The sequence below is a fragment of the Osmia bicornis genome, chromosome 9, assembly GCF_907164935.1.
Source record: "Osmia bicornis bicornis chromosome 9, iOsmBic2.1, whole genome shotgun sequence".
Taxonomy (NCBI): domain Eukaryota; kingdom Metazoa; phylum Arthropoda; class Insecta; order Hymenoptera; family Megachilidae; genus Osmia; species Osmia bicornis.
The window spans coordinates 4,934,936-4,958,936 of NC_060224.1; the positions used below are offsets into that span (position 1 = coordinate 4,934,936).

Here is a 24,001-nt window from a genome sequence, read left to right on the forward strand (position 1 = left end):
GCAGTCCTTCAAGTTGTCTTAATGAAGACCAACGTTAAATTTTAATGGAGTAATTGTACTGCGGCGAACCCGACAGCCTGGCAAATTAGTTGCAACAAATTTACATCATAATACGCTTTCTCGTTGACGTCGCTCGTTCGTTTGAAAATCAACGACGATGAGAACTTTTCTGTTTCGCGAATATCGAGTGATCCTTAACAAGTTTCTCTAAATTTCCTGTATCCAACAAACATTGATGAAGCGATAAAAAAAAATCACAAATTTATCATTTTAGTTAGGTACGTTGTTATAAATTTGTAAATCATTGCAATAGTTACTTATGTGACATTTGATTGGCGAGAGCGAAGCGCGAAGGGTAGATTAATTATAATTCTACGTCGATAATGAGGCTAAGCGGCTTACAGGTATATACCGAGTTTGACAGGATCAGACACACGTGCAGGGTCCTGTAATCGTCTTATGATGTTCAAGGATAAGAGGAATAACCGATGATAATAAATATCTAGGATGTTTCGAACTTGCGTTGTAGTATAACCTGCTAGTTTCTGCTTCGAAGACTAAATAGATAATGATTGTTAAATTCGTTCTGTATTGAGAACTACAAATTTTTTAATTCTGTCGATTAGTTTCTTAATCTACTGAAAATTATTAATAAAATATTAACATTTCTTACAATGACCCGCGACATTTGGATTGCGATAAAAAGCTTTGAAAGTGTTTAAACCGATACGTACGAACGTAAATTGTTGTTAAACATTTTATCCTCATAAAAGAGGAAACTCGATATTTTTATCCGCCGTTCGCAGCCCTTCGAATTTCCGCGAGAACGGGTCTCAATTTTTTTCTCAAAGCGGTTTATCCTCGCTACATTAAATTCTTATGTTTGCTGAAAAGTGCACTCTCTAATTGTGCCGGACATTATTACGCATTGTTTCCTTTACATTAAGGTCAGCCAAGGTGAATTATCTTTGAAACCGCAGTTTTTACCACTCTCTAATTAACGATACAACGTGTATCGTAGGAAACGCTTCTGTGAACGTTAAGCTTCTTCATCCTTCCTAAGATTAGACGATGCAAGAATTAAAGAAGAGTATAGTGAAATCGTAAAAATATGGATGAAGACAAGTTCTTGAGCTAAAGATAGTAACAAACAAAAATTAATTGTGAATTTTCTATAGTGCAATCAATTATCCTATAAAAATACTGTGGTCAACATTATAAGTATGGACCTATTTTAAAAAAAATATTAATTTGCAAGCTTGAAATGTCGATTATTTTCTTATTACGTAGAAATATAAGAATTTTTAAAATACAAATTATGGGGATGAGCAATTACGAACCCTATTACCCTAGGGTTAATTATGATTTGAAAATAATTTAAAAAAAAGTGAAACAAAAATCTATTTCTGACCCTGAATTTTTCCCGTCAGTTCGTAACCGTACGAATCGATCTTTCTCGCTGGAGTGTGCCGATAGTGCCGGTCTCCAGCCATTAAAGAAGTTTAAGCTATTCGAGCGAATGACGATGAAATTGCACGGGTATCCGCTCTGTCGTTCAGGCACCGTTTAATGGTTAATGGAGTTCCAAATCAAATTATTGGTAATGAGTAAAGTTGCTGAGGGCAACATAGAGGGCGCATGCCACCGAACCGAATACCGCCTATGAATTATACAGAGTGCCGAAGCACTGGCAACCTGTCTTTCCTGAAAATTAGCCGGAAGTACGGTATTCCGGAAACTTTCACAGTGTCCCCGGCCAGGATGTCGTTAAGAAAATCCTGTCTACAGAGCAATGCGAGGAAAACGTCTTGCGAGCAATAGTAGCGTCAAGTTTTAATCGTCTAAACGTTCGAAAGCTCTTCAATGGACAAATCATTTCGTAGCACCAGCCATGTTTCCGTAAAGCGATTGTCTAGCCTCGTCTCGAAGCTCGAAACATCGAAACGATGCGCGGGTGACAAGTTATTTGCAACGGGTAAACTTCTTAACGATCTTGTCGCGAATCCTTGCTCTTGCTCGCTACGTTAAATCGTTGTTACGTTGTTTCCGTTGGAAGATTTCCGTTACGCTGCCTCCACGGCCACGATACACGGCGTAGCAGATTCGGGGCCTGGAATTGGCAATTAACACTGTCACCGGCGTATAATCGTATCTCGAGAAACGCGTAATTTATCGACTCAAACTCCTAATTGGCTGCGGTATACGTCATGTCGTTAGGGAGCTGCGCACAACTAATTCCTGTAGTCTAACTTCGACATGATGTACCAGCTACGTACCGAACTAGACACGTCGCGGCTCCAGTTACCACCCTCTCCCCTCGTTCCCCTCTCCGTTCATCCTACAAACAGCTGTTGCAACTGCTAACTTGCCGTATTCTTACTTACGGACCACTGAACTACCTCGTTAAAAGCAGTTAATTACCGGAGAAAGAGAAAAACATCGCGATCTATGCGCCTCGTTTAAGCGTGACAAACCGTTTACCATTCGCGCGACCTGGTCATTGGGTTAATTAAGATTTCTGATGATTCGCGACTAAAATCTTGTATTCGATATTAATACTTTCTTTTTCCTGTTAAATTTTGCCAGTTTGAACAATGGACACTGAATAATTGATAAAAGAGGACGGATTCTATATTATTCTAACTACGTCTGACTATAGATGTTCTTTACCACTGTGACAGTCAAAGTGTTAACAAATGATCACTTTGTAAATTAATAGTGCCTAGATTTCAAGAGGTGTAACCCTTACTCTCATTTTTCTTTAATTAAAATACACCTAATTTTTATCATTTCAACTTAATTATAGTTCAATCTGTTAATCGATTTTTCGTTAACAACCGATGGTGTCGAAAAAAGTGTTAAACAGTTCTCGATATAATCCCTTTTCCCGACGCAAAAGTGCCCTTAAACGTTCAAACATCCATCGTTCGGGTTTATCCGCGTCCATCAAAGTATTCCCTTCAAGTAATTCTGAAATTTGGTTCCGGGTGACCGGTACAAATCCCCATTACAGATGCGCGGCCGTGTGCCCGACAGCTATCGCGTTCGGAAGATTGGCTGGAATTTCAGAAAGTGCCGTCCGAGCGTGATTTATCAAGCGTTAGTTTAATCTAACGAATCGTTAAAGCTCGATCCATCGGGGACACGTTGAACGTACTCGTGTCAACACACGTGACACGAGACCGTGCGCTCTCATCCGCCCTTCCGGCCACCGTCACCACCACCACCACCACCACCATGGAACGATCGGTTCATGTCTCTTTCATGAGACGGCGCCGTAATAGGTTCGACGTGAGGCAGAAGTGAAAAGGAGCGGCGCGTTTACATCGTCGTTGTTTATCTCCCCCAGCCCTTTGCTCGGTGGAAGAAAGGATGGTCGTCGCGGCGGTAGAATAAAGTTCTACCCGTTGTTTCTTCCGGGTGAGTACGCAGCGTCGTTAGAACGGCGTCTAACTGTCTGAGGAAGGGAAGGTAGGAAAAAAGGAGCGAAGAGGAATCGCGAGGAAGAGCCAGAGGTAACGAAGCGGCTCGAGGAAACGGGAAACGAGGCTTGCGCAAGGAGAGAAAGAAAATCGGTGAAAAGGAGAATAAGAAGCCGAAGGCACGCTCTGTTCATATACGGTGCTGCGAAGACGATGCCTACGAGTCTTCAGCCCCGTTTTGATCAGGTCGAAGGAGCAAGCGGGATGAGAGATGAAAGCACGGTGACGAGGTGAGGTAAGGTGAGCCGAGGTGAGGCTGTGGAGCGAATCGCCATGGCAACGGCTTTACCACGGATTCCATTTACCTATCGCTATGGAAACGTAGGGTGGCGCTCAAAGCTGCCGGGAGAGAGACAGAGACAGGGAACAAGGGAAAAGGAGAGGCACACGCACACATACACGGGGAGCGCGTGCAGAGAGAAAAAGAGAGACAAGAGGGAGGAAGAAAAAACAGAGACGAAACGAGCCGCGTCGAAAGAAGAGAAAGAAGGAGAAAGAAATAGCTGGAGGGAGAGAAAATATAAAGCGGAAAGTAGGAGACCGACGAAGGAGGGAGGATAGGAAACAGTGGTTGGAGGAGAATCAAGGGGTGCAGGGACGATCAAGGTAGGGAAGTAGTTGTCAGAAACGATAACACACCTACAGATATATCGATCATCTATCTGGGAAAGTGTTGTGCGACCCTTTTGCGTGCCGCGTACACCCTTTGCTACGCGTATCATTAAAAATCGATCCTGATTATCTGCAATTTCCTATGCCTCCCCCCTCTTTAAGTGTTTAACTGAAACTCGATGCAATCGCGTAAATACATGCAACTACGTCATTATAGAATCGATTGTTTCCGACGTGAAATTGCTTTGAACTATTTGATAGTTATTAATGGTTGAAGGGGACAAAATAAACGAATGTATCATCGTTTCATGCAATTGCGATTACTTATTTCAAAATGATAAAATAAATACTTGTTGCATTCGTAAAAAATGCAATGGGTAATGCATTATGATTCAATCATTATATTGTCTCTCGTCATTTCGTTCGATTTCGGGGTTGATTAAAATACAGTATGATAATGTAATGAAATCATGATACTATACATTTGAAATACACTACATTGAACACCGAAATTTCATTTGTAATTCTAATTTGTTAATCGACTAAGCATCACATATTAATTACAGCAATTTTGGGGGACATAATAATAAATAGAATAATTAATAAGATTAAATCAACAATGTGCAGGAAGAAATAATCAACTATCCAATTGTGAAAATTGAAGCCAATAGCAATAATTAATTAACTGAATTCCAAGCACCAGTTGGATATGGAAGAAGAAATCGAAATTATAAAATTATAAATAATCAGCGTTGAAACAATTTTTCTACTGTATTTTCAATTCAAAATATGAAAATATATTCAGATAAATTATGTTTCTCATTAAAAGCCCACTCAAACGTACGAAAATTTACATGCTATTTCAGTGTAATAAAATAAGAGAAAAAGAGGGAGAGTACCCTTTGCCTCTTGGGAAGCCTGGAAGCAGTATCTCATTTATCACATAAAAGCCCTCATCGACCGATAAAGTATCAAGCAAAATTCTATAACAGTTTCGAGTTTGTAATAGCTAACCTAAATAATTTACAACTCTTTATATCGTCCACCCTATATGCATTGTTTATACAAGTTAACAAGTTAGGCAAAGTAGAACATTGTTGAAAGCAACGTTTAACCAGCTATTATCCCGCAAGAACATTTAATCGCAAATGTTCCAGTGGTCGATTCGTAATTTTATTTCAGAAGATAACGCAGAAATCGATTACACAGTGGAATGCGCATAAGCAGCGCTAATTTTAAGCCTCCCCTAAACGAAAACGGGTGACAGTTGTCTCCAGTTAACGGCATCCCTGTTACTCCGCGAGAAACTCCACCCTCTACAACGTGACTTTGCATTAATTGTTGCTAAATTATGTAAGCCTTCAGTTTGTTAACGCGAATCGCTTATACCGTGTTTTGTGTGCTTTGGTAATTAATTGGCGAATGTTGCTTCCGCGTGTCGCGGCCAGATCGAGGATTTCGAAAAGGGGTCTGCCATTTTATTTATAAATTTGTTAAACCATGCTTCATCTACGCCTTGCTTGTGTAACCGAACTTCGAGCGTACTGATCGTTTAATGTAATTAGTAATTTCCCCGTAATCTTGTTACGAAACTCTTCGGCAAGTTGCCATCCATACGATTGGATGTATATAGTTTACGACTAGAGTGACTTGATAGACGTCATTTGCAGGATATTCATGAGACTAAGGGTGAAACTATTAATAATAATTTTACATTTCTTTGAATATACATTTCTTAGAATTGATCATTGATGATTGAATATCTTGAATATTGATTATTTTTATCAATGACACTGATTCCACAATATGTCTGACCATATATAGACTATTCTACTGCATGCATTTTCTTTTTCTATTTGCTGTATTTCATTTCCAGTATATTCTTCTTGAAATCCTTTTGAATAGAAATTGTATAAATAATAAATCAAAGATAATTAGCATTATCATTTAAAATCCCTTGCTACTTATTAATTAGGAAAGTCTTTGAAATGAAAAGGAGATATAATTATGTACACTAATTAGTAAAATATTCTGTGTATTTTATAAAACCTCTTCTTCGAAAAAGTACAAACAACCAAAACATCAAATAATAATCACCTTTTATGCAGAAGCAAAATTATTCATCATTGAATTGAAATTTATTTCTTTTTTTTGTACGATATAGAAATATTATATGCTGCGTATTCTAACAAAGTGCAAATAAAACCGTGTCTGATTACCAGCATAATCTACTCTTTCCATTTCTCGAATTGCACAGTTTTTTCGAAACCATTGTCAAAAGATCGCATTGCATTTGAAACAGGAGTCACGTCACTTCAAAAATGGACGAGAGACGACAATGACGTACTTGACTAACCACGATGTAGATCAAAGACAGTTTCCCAACGGGAACGCATGAGAGGAAACTTGACAATTGAAGTGTGTAATGTAAATCGTGATATCGTGTACGATACGTGCGTATAATGGTAAACATATACGAAAGAGTGAAATAGGAATCAGCATAAAGAGGAAAAGCTGCAAAAACCAGCTTGATATTTGATACTTTTGAAACAGTATTTCCACAATATTTGAAATAAATAATTTTCACAGAAAATCATAGAAAAATGACACGTTACAAATATTAGTGAAAATTTACAATTAATTTTCTTTTCACAAATAATACTTTTATTAAAATTTAAGTTAATTGCAAAAATTTTGAAGTTTTCCATCTTTCACAATTAATCCTGCAACTAAAAAATTATGAATGAAGAAATTAATTCGAACTATGATGTATACACATCAATTCAGTTAAACAAATTTCAGAAATATAAACGTGTAAATGGCTCGATAAGCTTCTGTGTACATTATCTCTTATACGAGAAAACGTGACTTCCTGTGGACACGTGGAATTACTTAGGAAGCCCTCCGCTCAGTATAGACCATTTATCTTAAAGTTCAAACGGAATGGTGAAATAGCTAGCATTTAAAGATAATCTTACACGGATGTTTGCTAAAGTAAAAACGTAGACACGAGGAAAAATCAGCTTCCATTAACGCCGACCAAGCTTTATAATTTAAAGCTGCATAGAATTAAATATCGTGCAACGAGTAAATTTTTCGTTACAAATTAAACAACAATTAAATGTACAACAAAACTTAGTGTCACGAATTAAAAGAATTATACAAATTATAATTGCAATCTTCATAAAATGAATATTTATGAAGTATCAAAGAGAACGCTTAAATTGAAAAATTGAAGGATGGTATTCTGAATAATTGCAATTACAGTATGTCTGACCATACACGGTTTTTTTCACTTGATATCACAGAAAAAACGGTGATGTGCGGTGGGTCACTCTATAATTGCAATTATTCAGAACACAGTTTATTTCATTTTTCAATTAAAATTTTCCACTCGTTACCTTGTCTAATTAATATAATTCCAATGTTACTAAAAATTGTTTTCAATTATTCTATAGTGCAAGTCACCGGAAACCATCGCGGTAATAATAATTTACGTTTCTACACCAATTGACAAATTACATTTTCTGTAATATGCAAAGTTTCAATGTTTCATCCACTTTACCTAAAACTCGAGATAGTTTCATTTAGGTCAGTGTACCTTTTAATACCATGGTTGATAGGAAGAACGGAACTTTCATCGAGCAAAATCGATCACGCAAGCCTACCAATTACACGATCCTCATAGCCTTTCCCATCCGACAATACTTCATCCCCTTTTACTTTTGGAATACGAATGGACCAGCTCGACGCGGGAAGGTAAGCGGATTGAGATGGAATTGAAGTTGGTCCCGGTGAATGCTTTGAAGGTACTACAGAGGGAGCCGTGCCTACGAATTATATTACATCACGTTACCGCACTCGTGGACCTTTCAACCCTTTAATTGCTACCGCCCAATTCATCGTTAACAGGTGTATGTATGCGTCGGCTCTTTAAAATAAACCAACCGATCATCGCCGTTGAAACGATTTCGGACGCGTCGATTAATCATCGTGGATTCAAACGGAAGCAGAGCCGTTAAAAGCGAAGTGTTAGCAGATCCGTCCAGGGAAAAGTGGTTTTTCAATTAAGGACGCAGCTGACTTTTATTATTCTTTTTCATCTCGCGGCGCGCCGTATAATTCTCCGCGTTTCGCGAAAGCACTGAATTCGAGGTTCGTTTTTTGAAGAAGAATTGCATTTGAAAAAATTTCTTTTCTCTCTCTTTTTTTTTTCAATTGAAACCCCGCGAACCGCAACAATTTCGTCGGAGGCAGACAGAAAATTACGGTAAGTAAAATTCTGATGGGAATTCTGACGATGTAACCGAGTTTCTCATTTCGGAGTATTTTCTTTCGATTATTCCGAAATCTCCATAATAATTGCAGAACTTAATGACACTTTCAGTAGATACCGTGATACGCTACTGTACTTTACATCGCAGTTAATGGAATATGCATGTGTACTTGTTCCAATGCGATTGCAAAGTTACAACAATGCAGTTACACGATATACAAATCATTCACATCCTTGTAACACTTGTAACGTTTAGGTCTTTCGCTACTTATGCGAAGGAGAAGATACCGCGAGTAGTACGGGCGTACGATTTCCCCTACGCGTCTCAAGGAGTGGTTCGCGTTCGCTGCGCGTTCGCGAAGGCAGAAGGAACGGTGAAGTCAGTAACGAGACGTAGTTTTGCGGTGTAAAAAAGAAAATATCGATTTATTCAGAAAGATGGTGATTGAAGTATGGCAAAATAGCCGATCACAGAATGGTAGTAGCACCGCAAATATTATGGCAGTTTACGCGTTCAACAATCAACGGAACGCAATTCTCATCTAATAGATGTTCAATAGACGCGCAGATTATGTAAATATAATATACAACGAACTTGACTAGATTGATCGTCAATAAGCACGCAGATCGGATTCACACGAATCGAAAGTGTAATAAAAAAAAATGGTAACGCAAAAGAAAAGATTTCAACCAGTCGAGCGACTTTAACGCGACCCAAAAACTCAGTCTTCTTTTAATACGGAAAAATGACTGGTTGAATAACGCATTTAAATCTTACGGAATAATTATAATAGAATATAAAGTAATATAGGAAAATATAACGTAAAGAAAAATCTCAACCAGTCGAGCGACTTTAACGCGACTCAAAAAACTCAGTCTTCATTTATACGGAAAAATGACTGGTTGAATAACGCATTTTAAGAAATATGAGAAAATATATGAAAAGAATAACGCAAAGTATCCGAACGCAAAATCGTGACCCTGCTCGGAATGCGTAAAGTAATATATACACAACGGTTACAAAATTTCGTTGGTCGTCTACGATTCAAACGTCTTTCGCCAAGGACGAGTTATTGTTCGCTCGATTTGTTTCGGAAACATGTACCGAAATCACGACGCACGAAGGTCGCGTGATCGTGGAGCGCGTAGGCAAGAGAGGAACGTTTGAATTTATTAACCGTGCAGCGAAATATTAACTTTTACGCGTCTCTTAAATCGCAGAATGGCGAGCCAGTGGATTCCGAGGATACTTCCGGTTCAGCGAGGTTTTCACCTGCGAACCTCAGATCGACAGGGGCACTGACTTCACGATTTCAGTCACAATCAAAGGATGAGAAAGTCGCGCACTAAGTCCCGACCCTCGACTCCTTTGCAGACTGAAATACGTGTATTTAAGAGAATCCGATAACCGTGGATTTGCCGGAATCCGTCAACGTTCTTCCTGGAGTACGAAGCGTACTCAAGGAAGAAATTAAGACTGCCAAGAGCGAGATCACGGCCCTCCAAATTGCAATGTAAAATTGCCAGAACACAAGCAAAACGGGGATGGCTCGACTAGGTTTCCCTAGGAGTCAACGTCGTCTTGGATATGCCTGTGTAGGGCGATCTTTCGAGGGTGCTGAGTCCCAAGATAGAAGGCCACTACTTAATGAAAGGGAGGTGTCCAAGCTCGGGCTCTAGTCACGACTTGCTGGATCGCAATCTTTAGACGGTTGTCTCTTGGAAGAGAGCCGTAGGTGAAAGCGTCCGTTCTGCTTGTCGTTTGGGACCAGAGTGTCGATCGATGGATCGACACTGAGCTCCTTCGATCCGGCGTTCGAAGGAGGGGATCCGCGCACGCGCTCCACTTAGAAAAATAAGTAGGGATAGCACATACCATCGCTATAGTTCCGATCTCCCAAGAAAAATCTATACTACTTGTTTTATACTATGTACCTGTACGAATGTACGGTTACATATACCCCCCTCTCGGATCAAGAGCGTTGGTAGGTACTAATGAACGCGACACACACACCCATTCACACCAAAACGCCAACTAAAAATGAAATTGTGATTCCACAAGAAAAAAAAAGAAAAATATATATATGGGATCGCTTGTTCCAAAAAAAAATTATAGATCTTTGGCATCAGCCTATGTCATATATGAACAAAAGAAAACCTAGAAACTCGTCATTATCACTCATACACATACCTCATTCACACGCTTATGCCTAAGAAACTATGTATAAATTATAAATTAACCAAACCAGAAAATAAAAGAAAAATATCTATAATAATAATAAAAAAAAACGAAACAGTCTTGTTCTCAAAATAACTTATAAATGAATAGAATCACTTGAGTAAACATTAAAAGAAAATCACTTTCTCTGTTTGATCTTCAAACCGAACAAAAAAATAAACTGTCACTTTGTTTTTTTTTTTTTTTTCTTTTTTGTCCTGACCCGGTCACTCCTCCTCCATCGCGTCTAACATTGCCTCCGTTAACTGGAGGAGCCCCAGGGGATCGTGGTTGTTTAACACCGGCACCTGGATCAGATCTTCCAGTGGAGCTTCCCCATCGTCCTGGTCATCCGGTTCGGGGATCTCTGGGAGGATCCAGCCGTCGCTGGACAACGTTTCCCACTCGTGGTCGTTTGCCGGGGTGGGCTGTCTCAGGTCATTCATGGTGTCCGCGGCTTCATTCACCGCTTCGTATGTGACGGCGGCTTCCGTCACGGCCTCTGTTGTGATGACCGACTCCGTCGTCTCGGTCATTGCCGCGGCCAACAGTGGACTCACGTCCCTCTCGTCTGCCGTTGCTTCCGTGTTTGGTGGGTCGTACGTGGTCGTTGCATCCCTCATTGTGATTTGCGGTCTGGCGCGGCGTCTGCGCCGGGTTGACCTCTGCTGCCCACTGATCTTTTTGATGCCCTTCCGTGGGGTTTGCGTCCTGCCATCCACTTTGCGGGCAGTGACTTGGGTGTGACGGCCACGCCTGGCTGCGCCCATCTTAACCCTGACCCAGGCCTTGGGTTCAATTGTGCGGAGCTGCGGCTCCTTAACCTCTTTATAACTGAGGTCGATCCCTGTTTGTGTTGGCTTGCTATGCATTAACCAAAACGCGTAAGCTTGCGTGCCTTGTGAGGTACTGTGAGGCCTAGCTGTTGACTCCATGATCGATAAATTGAGACTGATCGATGGTGCTGACGCGTGATTACATCAGGGGGGGCCTCTCCCCACTTCAGGATATTCGATCCTTGATCTTCTGCGCAGTCATCAGGCGAGATCGATATTCTCCCCTCCAGATCGATCTTGGGTGGCTGCCGCCTCCTGGAAGGGATGCCGGTATGGTCGCAAATTTGATGCGTGGAATGTGCCCTTTACCTCTCCCGTTTCCGGGTGACGCAATTCATATGTTGCCGGTCCTTTGATTTTTGTGATTTTATAGGGCCCTTCAAACAGATGGAAGAATTTTGCGATCTCTCGATCCGCGGCATTGGATACCGGGTTTGCCTTGATAAGTACGAGGTCATTTTCTTTGAACGGATATGCGACGCGTCCGCGATTTGCGCGTTCCATTCGTTTCGCAGCTTTTTGTGTCATCTTGCCACGAGCGAGTTGTAGCTTGGTATGGTGGTGAGTCCCCTGGTCATCTGGTATGGGGTCAGTGGCGAACCATTTTTCCCATGGTCGATTGGGCGGCTTCTTCTTCATCAATTCAAACGGAGTGAATCCCGTACTGTCGTGGTGCAATTCGTTGCAACACGTCTCGATCGTTTTTACCCATTTTAACCAGGTGGAATGTTTGTTTTTAATTAACGTTCGAAACATGCGCCCTATCTCGCGGTTCACCCTTTCTACGGGGTTACTTTGGGGGTGCCTTATTGACGATAGCGTGTGTCGAATTTCTAACTCTTTTAACGCGTCCCCCCACCGTTTTGATGTGAATTGCGTCCCATGATCCGTTATTATACGATGCGGCTTTCCGCACTCCGGGATTAGTTCTTTTACTATCCGATTGATTGTCGCATTCGCTGTTGCTCGCCGTAGCGGGTATAATTTGACATATTTTGTGAATACGTCTTCAAACACCGCCAGATATTTATACCCCCCTCTCGCGGTCGGCAAGGGTCCATAAAAATCAAGGGAAACCAATTCTAACGGAGCGTGTGGAATAATCGTCTGCATATCCGCGTGAATTGCCTGTGTAGGGATTTTTACCCGTTGACAGTGGTCACACGTGGAGATGTATTTACGGATGGTTCTCGCTAATTTTGGAAAATAGAATCTTTCAGAGATTAATTTGATACACTTGTCGCTGCCAGGATGGGCATAGACTTCATGTATCTCTCGAATCAACAACGATATTTTATTACTTGGAACGACGCAGTTCCATTTTTGCGTACGATTTTTATGAAATAAAATTCCATTCGCGATGCGGTATTTTTCGAGGACTTTGTCGGAGTTTTCATTGACCATTCGTATGATTTGAGCAAGCTTCGGATCTTTCGCCTGAAACGCTGGTATGTTGTTAAAGAATTCTAACAATTCTTTAGACAAATCCCTGGCCAAAGCGGCCAAAATCGGAATTCGTTTTTCGTGGCGTGATTCTGTATCCGGAGCTGATTGATCTAATCTGCTCATACAATCGGCCGGGATATTGTCCTTTCCAGGACAATGTTGGACTTCCATAGAATAGTCTTGTATCGATAGAATCCATCGCGTGAGACGTTGGTTTAGGAAACGACTGCTCATCAAAAAAGTCAGAGCATGATGATCGGTAGTCAAGATGATGTGTGCCCCGTATAAATAGGTCTTAAATTTATTTAATGCCCAAACAATCGCGAGTAATTCTTTCTCTGTTGTAAAATACGCTAATTCCGCACCTTTTAAAGTCCTACTAGCGAATGAGATCGGTCTAAGATTGCCCTGGTCATCTTTCTGAGCCAAAACAGCTCCCAGAGCAGAGAAACTAGCATCTGTCGATAAGTAATAATCGCGTTTTGGATCGGGAAATTGAAGAACTACTGTTTCGCAAAATACCTCTTTAGCTTGTTGAAAAGCTTCTTCCATTTTTTGTGACCATTCCCATCGAGCGCCTTTCTTTAATAGTCCTAATAAGGGTGTAATTATTTCCGCGTGGTGTTCAGCAAATTTGCTATAAAAATTTATCAATCCCAGAAAACCACGAAGCTGTTTAACATTACGAGGCGGTGGAAAGTCTCGAATGCACGAGAGCTTTTGTGGGTCCTGTCGGATTCCATCTGCGGATAATATGTGTCCAAGAAACGTGGTTTCACGAGCTAGAAACTGACATTTGTCGAGGTTGATAGTGAGGTTGTGTTCATGAAGACGCTTACACAATCTTGCCAGATGTTTGACATGCTCGTCAAAAGAGGATGAAACACACAAGATATCATCGATAAAATTTATGATAAACGACTCCATTCCTACCAATACCAATCTTAGGGCACGAACGAGACTCGCGCTACTTGTTTTCAAGCCAAACGGAGTGACTACGAACTCGTAACATTGGCCGCGGTATAAAAAGGCTGTGTATTTGCGCGAATTGGGGGTGAGAGGAACCTGCCAAAAACTATTGATCAAGTCAATACTTGATACATACGCGATTTTTGGAAAACGTTGGAATATCGCGTCGATTGTCTCTGACATTTCATGATCACCCAGCAATGTTCGATTCAGCATGCGCGCATCCAAACACAGTCTGATGCTTCCGTTTTTCTTAATAACCGGAACCAGCGGATTAATGTACGGACTGTTAGAAGGCTGAATGATGTTATATTCGAGCATCTTCTTGATTTCTTCATCCGCGTGTTCAAGGTATTTCATCGGAATTGGATACGTTCGTTGTACAAAGGGTACATCCTCGTTGACGATTAATTCATGTTGGTAGCATCCAACGCGGCCTGGATTCTCTCTCCAGATGTCAGGGTGTTTTGCTAACACGTCCACCAATTGTTCCTGTCGCATTGTTGGAATATTGCAAGAGGCGATTTTCTGCCTTATTCTTTCTCTGATTGATATCGCATCAGATTGAGCAATTGTTTGCGGACTTGTTAGTCGATTGACGTCAAGATTAGGTGCTTCGTCTTCATCACACGGAGCCATTGTGATTTGCTCTTCTTTTTCTCTGATGATAACCTTCAACAGATCTTCTTCAAGGTCAATTTTGGATTTTATAGCTCTTAATGTGTCGATTCCAAGGATGACATCATGGATTAAATTTGGAACAATGATCATGGGAACAAGGAATTGGGTGTTTTTAAATCGGATCGTGGCAAGGATCTGCTTCTTGAGGCGAGCCGATTTCGATCCTGTTGCTCCTATGACAAAGCTGCTGCTGATCGGTAGTGATGGACATTTATTTAACTGGAACAGATGTTGATCGAACCATGCTTCCGACATTACCGTAACCATACTACCGGTGTCCACGAGTGCATTCACTGGGATATCCTGAATGAAGATTTTCACTTCAGGACTTTGACCAGTGACGATTTTATGGTCTTTCTTCACGCCGGGGTCGCTTGCTGCTAGTTCTTCACGCAGATCTGGGAACAATGTGGTGATTTTCCCCTTCTCTGTTTTAGAGGAGGTTCCTTGAACTTTCGTCGGGGAGGAGTCCAGTTCATTTACAGGAACGCTCATTGTTCGTTTCCCGATTCTTCCGAGATTTCATCGGGTTGCTCGGTGACTTCCGGTTGAATTTCGGGAGTCACCTCAGAAATTCTGACCCTTACTGGTGTCTGATCCCGTCTTGGTCGAGTGTCTTGAGCCATTGGTGGTTGCCTTGGTTGGTCTCGTGGCCCTTCCCTGGGTCCGGAGTTGTCGCGTTGGGGAAATCCCCTGTTTCCATACATCGGATTTCTCGGAGCGATGTTCTGCTGAGCATTATTTTGCTGAGCAATTGGTGGTCTTGCTCGGTCAAATCGTTGCCATTCGTGTGGTTGGGCACGCGATCGGTTGACTGTTCCTCCGTTGTCCCATCGGTCGAGTAGTGTAAGAAAAGCATCGACTGTCGTGATGTTCTGCGCGGTTACCGAATCGTGGACTGCTTGGGTGAAATGTCGAGCCAATACTTGGACGATTTCATCGTCGCTTCGGCGCGGTGTCAGGTCCCTCGCATCCCCAATTAAACGCATGGCATACGTGACTCTCGTTATTCCCGAGTCATCCCGATAATAACCCGTTTCCAGGTTAGTTCGTATTTTACGTTGCACAGTCGTGCTCCAAAATTGGGACAGGAATCCGCACGCAAAATCATCCCAGGTGCGAATCTCTCCCGAAACTAAATCCCACCAATCGCTTGCCACTCCTTTGAGGGCTTGATCGATTATAAGTCGCATTTCATCCTCCTGAACGCGTGAAATTCTAACAAAACGTTCTAATTCCCGAAGAAATTTGGGAGGACGTTCTTTTGAGGTGCCCTCAAACGATGGAAGTTGAGGTTTCACCCGAAACGGTCTTTCTGATGGGGAACGAGATTCAACACGAGAACCGGTTGAAAGAATGCGTCGCGATTGCGTATTATTCGCGCTCGTGGCTTGTTGACTCGCCACGTTCAACTCTGCTAATCTGGTTTGGAAACCTAGGATGTCTTCCCGGACCTCTGTTCGAATCTGAGTTAAAGATTGGAATAACTCTTCCCCTTGTTGTCTAATCTGTGAATCAATCCGCTCAGACAAGGTTTTCTCTAATTGGGCTAATTTTGCCTCTTGCCTGTCTTGTTTTTCGGTGAGGCCGATAAGTAAGTTGGAAATACTATCTAATGTCGCGCCCGTTTCCCCTGTTTTAGATGGAGCAGTTGCCGGCGGATTATCCCTTGTTTTATCGGGTAATGTAGCTGTCACAATCGGTGATCTCTGAATTCGCGAGCCTCCGAATAGCGCAGAGCTAATTGTTTGGTCCGTTCTGTCGTCCGAATCTAATGATTCGTCCCGTGACGCATCTTGTTGCTTGCGCGTGTTCGCCCGCGTCTCTTTTGGCATTTTACTAAATTACTGGTCACCGTATTCTGCCCCTTAGTTGGGCGCCAAATGTAACGTTTAGGTCTTTCGCTACTTATGCGAAGGAGAAGATACCGCGAGTAGTACGGGCGTACGATTTCCCCTACGCGTCTCAAGGAGTGGTTCGCGTTCGCTGCGCGTTCGCGAAGGCAGAAGGAACGGTGAAGTCAGTAACGAGACGTAGTTTTGCGGTGTAAAAAAGAAAATATCGATTTATTCAGAAAGATGGTGATTGAAGTATGGCAAAATAGCCGATCACAGAATGGTAGTAGCACCGCAAATATTATGGCAGTTTACGCGTTCAACAATCAACGGAACGCAATTCTCATCTAATAGATGTTCAATAGACGCGCAGATTATGTAAATATAATATACAACGAACTTGACTAGATTGATCGTCAATAAGCACGCAGATCGGATTCACACGAATCGAAAGTGTAATAAAAAAAAATGGTAACGCAAAAGAAAAGATTTCAACCAGTCGAGCGACTTTAACGCGACCCAAAAACTCAGTCTTCTTTTAATACGGAAAAATGACTGGTTGAATAACGCATTTAAATCTTACGGAATAATTATAATAGAATATAAAGTAATATAGGAAAATATAACGTAAAGAAAAATCTCAACCAGTCGAGCGACTTTAACGCGACTCAAAAAACTCAGTCTTCATTTATACGGAAAAATGACTGGTTGAATAACGCATTTTAAGAAATATGAGAAAATATATGAAAAGAATAACGCAAAGTATCCGAACGCAAAATCGTGACCCTGCTCGGAATGCGTAAAGTAATATATACACAACGGTTACAAAATTTCGTTGGTCGTCTACGATTCAAACGTCTTTCGCCAAGGACGAGTTATTGTTCGCTCGATTTGTTTCGGAAACATGTACCGAAATCACGACGCACGAAGGTCGCGTGATCGTGGAGCGCGTAGGCAAGAGAGGAACGTTTGAATTTATTAACCGTGCAGCGAAATATTAACTTTTACGCGTCTCTTAAATCGCAGAATGGCGAGCCAGTGGATTCCGAGGATACTTCCGGTTCAGCGAGGTTTTCACCTGCGAACCTCAGATCGACAGGGGCACTGACTTCACGATTTCAGTCACAATCAAAGGATGAGAAAGTCGCGCACTAAGTCCCGACCCTCGACTCCTTTGCAGACTGAAATACGTGTATTTAAGAGAATCCGATAACCGTGGATTTGCCGGAATCCGTCAACGTTCTTCCTGGAGTACGAAGCGTACTCAAGGAAGAAATTAAGACTGCCAAGAGCGAGATCACGGCCCTCCAAATTGCAATGTAAAATTGCCAGAACACAAGCAAAACGGGGATGGCTCGACTAGGTTTCCCTAGGAGTCAACGTCGTCTTGGATATGCCTGTGTAGGGCGATCTTTCGAGGGTGCTGAGTCCCAAGATAGAAGGCCACTACTTAATGAAAGGGAGGTGTCCAAGCTCGGGCTCTAGTCACGACTTGCTGGATCGCAATCTTTAGACGGTTGTCTCTTGGAAGAGAGCCGTAGGTGAAAGCGTCCGTTCTGCTTGTCGTTTGGGACCAGAGTGTCGATCGATGGATCGACACTGAGCTCCTTCGATCCGGCGTTCGAAGGAGGGGATCCGCGCACGCGCTCCACTTAGAAAAATAAGTAGGGATAGCACATACCATCGCTATAGTTCCGATCTCCCAAGAAAAATCTATACTACTTGTTTTATACTATGTACCTGTACGAATGTACGGTTACAAACTTGTCATAAAGTACTTGTACTTGTCTCCTTTCAATTCAAGAAAGAATTAAAAATATTTTTAAATTAAATTATTCTAAACTAAATTTATTTCCAATGTTAGTAGCGAAAGCTTTTAAATTGTTTATATTTATAATGAAATAAAATAAAACTCTCCGAGCAGACAAACCGTAAAAGATCTCAGATTTCTTTTCACCTGATTTACCAGACATTACCGAAAAAAGAGGAAAATCGTATGAAACGAGGAGAAGAGAAGGAGGAAGGGCACGTCAGAAGGCTGGAAACCTTTGAAACGCATTTAGACCATCACATAAGCGCATTTAAGCTATTGGACTTTCTGCCTTGCCTCCTTCCCCTTTTCAACATTTCTGACCAGCCCTTCGATGGACACTGGCGACGGTGAGAAGGGGCGAACCTGCACGTAATTAATTGCGATTTCACTCTTTCCTGCACTTAATGCCGTCGTCGGTCTGCGGTTGTCCTCTCCCTACTTGCGTCCGGCTAAATCGCAATTACTCAGAGATGCGGCACCGGTTCGTTGGGAAAAGCGTCCTGCAGAAGGGAAGAAGGACAAGAACGAGGTGGTAGGAGCAGGTTATTTGTCCTTTTCAAGTTCCTGCTACCAAGAATCTCTTCGAGTTCACGGAAACTGATACTTTTTCTACGTCTCCGGTGACGTTACCGGATTCGTTCATTCACTAATACGTTGTAGAACTATCGATTAAACGGACAATAGTAATCGAAAACTGTAGAAATTGAGAATCTTTCTGAACTTGAATTTTGAACTCTGATAAGTTAATACGATGGAAAGTAATTTGTCATTAAACTGAAGTAACGTTTTATTTTTCAAATGAGAATTTTTCATTTGATGTAAAGTTCAATAAAGGAGAATTTCATGTTTTAATGAAGGCAGTAACCAAAATTTTACGCCCTGTAATTTTTTTAAAAGAAGTTTGTACCTGTGATCTTTCGTGATGTATAATTAACCGTAATTGCAGAAGAATCGCGGTGCAGGGATATCAGCAGAATAAATTACTTCATGTACTTCGTTTAGTAAAGTTACATCTTTGACGCAGCGAATTAATCACCCCCCTCCAATACCATCTTCTAGCCGTGAGACTGGTTGCACAAAGGAAGGAATTTCACTCATTAGTTGGCCATGTAATTAAAAAGACTGCGCATCCAGCCAAAACAGATAACGAAGAAGAAGTAAGGGGGTAGAAGTTCAACAACCCTTCCTCTCTTTAATTCTCGTGGCCGTTTCGTTCGCTGCAACGTTCCACGTTGATCTACCCCCATCCTACGTTCAACGTTCGATTTGCATTCTCCACCGTGGAGCAAGGGGAGGAAGGAACGCGAAAAGGCATGAGATAAAAGGATGAAGAAGATGGAATTCTAAGAGGAACGCATCTTTTTATAATTGCAAAACGTTGGCTCATCGAGAAAAGGGTAGAACTTCCCGAACCATAAAACTAGATCGACGGCACTGAAAATATCGCGTGTAAATTTTGTCGCATTCCTTCGCTTAATTATTTCCATCATTTTTCATTCCTAATTATTGCCAGTTAAACGTAACTCCTGAGAATTCCACTTTCAATGACAAATGGAAAGTGAGCCCTATTTTACACGGGGTGCATCTTCGATTTGGAATTGATAATTAAAAGCCACTGCAGGAAATTATGAAACTCATATTCTAGAATGGTATTTTAAAAAGAAATTTTGAGTCTGTTAATGTCATGGAGGTTTATCATAGTCAATCGGTGTTCGCGCTATCTGATTCGAAATCAGCAAACTGTTAGGACAGTTGCAGCGGCGTACGAGTTCATTTACACCTTGTTGAAAACGTGAGAAAGTGATTCATTCGACCGAGGGTAACATCCTTCACGTGACCGGAAATATTGGTCACTGTTAACCGGAGCACGTTTAGAGAGAGCTGCAGTTTCAGCTCCGACAGGCGGCAGCATCTCTGATATTCAAGGCAGGAGCTTTCGAGCTTTCAGATTGTGGCGCCACCCGACAGAAAAGCTTGGAAACTGTTATCAGCGGGTGTTTATCAGTTCCCGCCCTTTCGAATTGAATTGGCGGGAAAAGCGCTATGAAGAACAAGCTTGTAAATAATCTACAAAAATATCTCCATTTTTATTATCAGTGCAATTTAAAAATTGACTGAAATCTTTGAGCTGATAAATATCAAACACTTAAAACTCCTAATTTAATTATTATGCAAATTGAATCACAATATCAATAATCATACATGGTATATAAAACTGGAAAAGTTATTATTTATTACAACTCATTATCGATGTCGATTTTCTACAAATTTTTCGTTTAATCATCATCGAACTTTTATTATAACGCGTAATTAAAAAGTAGTAAATTATAATAGGGGAGGAAAAACGTAACTACCTAAATGTATCGAAGCAGCAAGTATCACACAACTGCATTTTACGAGCTACCCGCGCCGAAGGTCAACGTCTTTGTCGACAAACGATGACGTCGAGCAGGGCACCCCGACGCCCGGTTCAAGGTCACCCAACTGAGCACCCTTTCTTACCCCATTACCTGACGCCTCCTACAGAGGGCAGCACGCGTTGCTCGCCCCTTGTCAATCGATTCGTCAGATTACAATTCACCGGTGTCTCGTCACGACAGCGGAGTTCCGAATCATTTGAATCGTTTTACAATCCGTCGCGTGGACTGCCATTCGTAAAGCTGTTACCGGTAGCCGCGTAAACTTTACGAGCGTAGCCGAACGAAAACCCAGAGAATAATATCGGAACAGACAACGTACCTCCTAATCCTACGTAGACGAGCCGTGTAACCCGTGTTCTACAGCCTGTACGTGTGTACACAGTCAGACAACTTTGTGGATAAACACGAGCTATTAAACCTAGAATATTACACAGCTGTCTGTAACTGCAACGTGGTGCCGTAACGTCGCGTTATTTCCGCGCACGCGACCTATTAGGTTGTTGCACATCAAACGACTGATTTCGAAATAGAAGGGCATGAAAGTGTGATCAAATAACACTTCTGGACTCGTTATATATTTTATTAATAAATTTAAATTAAAATAATTGCCGTGATGTAGGAGTTTACAGTAACAAATTACATTTCTACTGTAAAACGCTGTTTGCTAGTAGTATAAACTACCATTAGTCAGACATGAACACTGCACTGTTGCACATCAAACGATGCATTTTAAAACGTTGAAAAACTGACATGACGAGAACATACGAAACTTTCTCTACTTTGAAATTTGATATGTAACTATCTGATATCTGTTTTAAACGAATACCTCATCGTCGCTACGTTAATTAACGGCGCGTCGAGCACAAACGTCGAGTGGTAAAAATTGTTTTATTGCCGTGAAACTTTCACGACTGACTGTAGAGTGTAGTTTTGTTTTCTGAAAATCTCCGAACGAACCTTGTGGTGGAAAATTTAAATCGTTTCACCGAGAAGTTGAGAATAAATATTGTATATCCTTTTTCAGCGGTTTGAGTGAAATCAGTAATAAAAGAGGAATAAGAGGCGACTGAAGTGACCGAGTCGAAAGTTTTCAGACATTATTTTCTCTTCTCTTGTTTGTTAATCATCGTTTTACTAAAAAAGCTGCAACGTAACGACTGTTTTCGAAACGGAATCGTTTATCACTGTTACAAAGAGAAATTAATGTCTCGGAACAGCGGTATACAGTGACATTCGTCTTTGTATAAATGGATCCAACGAAGGGAAGTGAAAATTTTTATTGCCAGTATATAACGCGTTTATGAAACCGAGGTGTTCTTTAATGAATAATTCAATCGACCTCGTTTTTTTCGGCGAGGAATTCATTAGGAATGCACCTCCTTTATTTCCTAAAAGCAGAAACGAGAAGCAACTTCACGACTGTGTGCAACAAAGGACGGGCCTTTTCCGGCGACCCATTTAATATTTCAAGACTATTGCTGGCTCGGCTTGACACGAATCACTTCTAGGTATTTCGTTTTATAAACATTTTCGCATGCGTGAATCGAATGCAATCCATCATGTATGCAGTTCTCAGAAGTAAAGCTAATTTAAGAACAGTCGAGTGCCCGATTATTTCGATTAGATTCGATTTAAGCTGGATTCCAAACCTTTCATTTTAGAAATAAGAACAGAGAAAAAAGAATTTATATTATAAATTATTGAAGATGGAGATTATTTAAATGAGAAATGAAATTACTATTCATAATTATGCAGAATTTTTCTTATAATTAATAGAGAATTATTGTAGAAAAATATACAGCCGAATTATGAAAAGAAGTTAAACGTCTCTCGGGCAAAGGAGAATAGGTAGTCCACTGTCAGACATATTTCCAACTGTGCAATAGAAAGCACGCGCCACTGTTACTTCTCATAAGTAAAGCTGTTCAGGGTAATAAGAATTTAAAAGCTTGTGCAAATTTAGTCCCATTTAAAACTCTTAAGTTACGTTTCCATTCATTCTTTTGTTAGAGCCCGAAATCCTCTTCTCTACATAATATACGAAGCATAAACTTTAACTGAAAAATTATAATGATATCGTGAATATATTCATGAAACACCTTTGTTATGGAATTAAGAATAATTGTATATGTTAATACATGTTTCACCCTTTATTTACTTTTCTACTTAATTCTCCATTGAAAGGCAAATACGCGTCGTATCCTAATAGATATACCGTTAATTGCCTGCGAATGTCTTTCCACAGCCTTTCTAATCTTCGTTATTCACAACCCTGAAATTCCCATAAATTAACAAGCAATCTGTCCACATATTCCTAAGCAGAAGCATCCCTATAATCGCGTGTCTATACGCGGAGCTTAAACCTTTCATTGGAACGCATCTCTCGTCATATGGAACATCCATTAAATTCAGTCGTAAAACATCGATCACACGTTCCCGATAACGTCGTTTGCCCCGCTCGTCTTCTTCCTTTTTCCCCACCGATTTTCTCTCTCTTTTCCACCGTTTTTTACCTCGTTAATGCTCTTTCCCGTTATACCATCGGTAACGACAGACATGCCGACGCCTAAGGGCCGTTCACGTTTACGAGCGCGAAAGAAGACTGAGATATCGACGGGGAAAATGAGTCGGAAAAGTGCGACCGGAGCACCCCTGGCGATCGTCATTGCTTGACCCTTCTCTTGTTATATTTATCTCTTTCTCTGTCCCACCTTTTTTCCCCGTCACCCTCGAACACAGCGCATGTACAGGAGAGAATGGTCGTCGCAGAACTGCAGCGACACCATCCTCCTCTTCTGGTCCGTCATCCGGGGGGAAGGGGGGTAGGTGAAACCGGCATGGACCCCCCTCGATAAGTGCTCGATTCCATTCTCATCCTCTCGGGGACAGTTACACGGATTACATTCACTATGGTCCGATAATTTCCGTTGAAAAGCGAACGGCCGTAGCCGTGGTCGGTGGCCGCACACTATTTCTATACCGCCACCGGGGCCGAGCTACTCTACGCTGCTTCAATCCGATTTCCCGGGAAATGAACCATAGAAACGTACGTTCCCCTGTAATCACGTGACCGGAATCGTAATCTCGGCGAGGTTATAACGCGATTTCGGGAAGAGCCCGGACCGAAGATCAGAGCTCAATCGGCCAAAAGAAATGTGCGTCGGCTTTGCTTTATGAGCCCTCAGGTCTGTGGATCCTGGAAACCTCCTTCTCCTTGTAACCGAAAATTAAGTTTTCGATTCGAGACAGTGTCCCTTTAAGGTAACGTAGCAAATTTTCTGCTTAATTTATTCAAATTTCTTTCATCATTTTTGCATTGTGCATTAATTCATTAATTTGGTTATGGAATAATAAGAATACTGATGAAATGATTATATGGTCAAATTTTAGCAAATTTTAACCTTCACGTTTAT

The 24,001-nt window shown here is 41.3% G+C and overlaps 1 protein-coding gene across 2 annotated transcripts in view; it reads right to left on the reverse strand.

The window, feature by feature from the left end:
- LOC114883124 (CUGBP Elav-like family member 4) overlaps positions 1 to 24,001 on the reverse strand; it is a 398,832-nt gene that overhangs the window by 309,321 nt on the left and 65,510 nt on the right. The gene's annotated exons all lie outside the window — the stretch shown is intronic.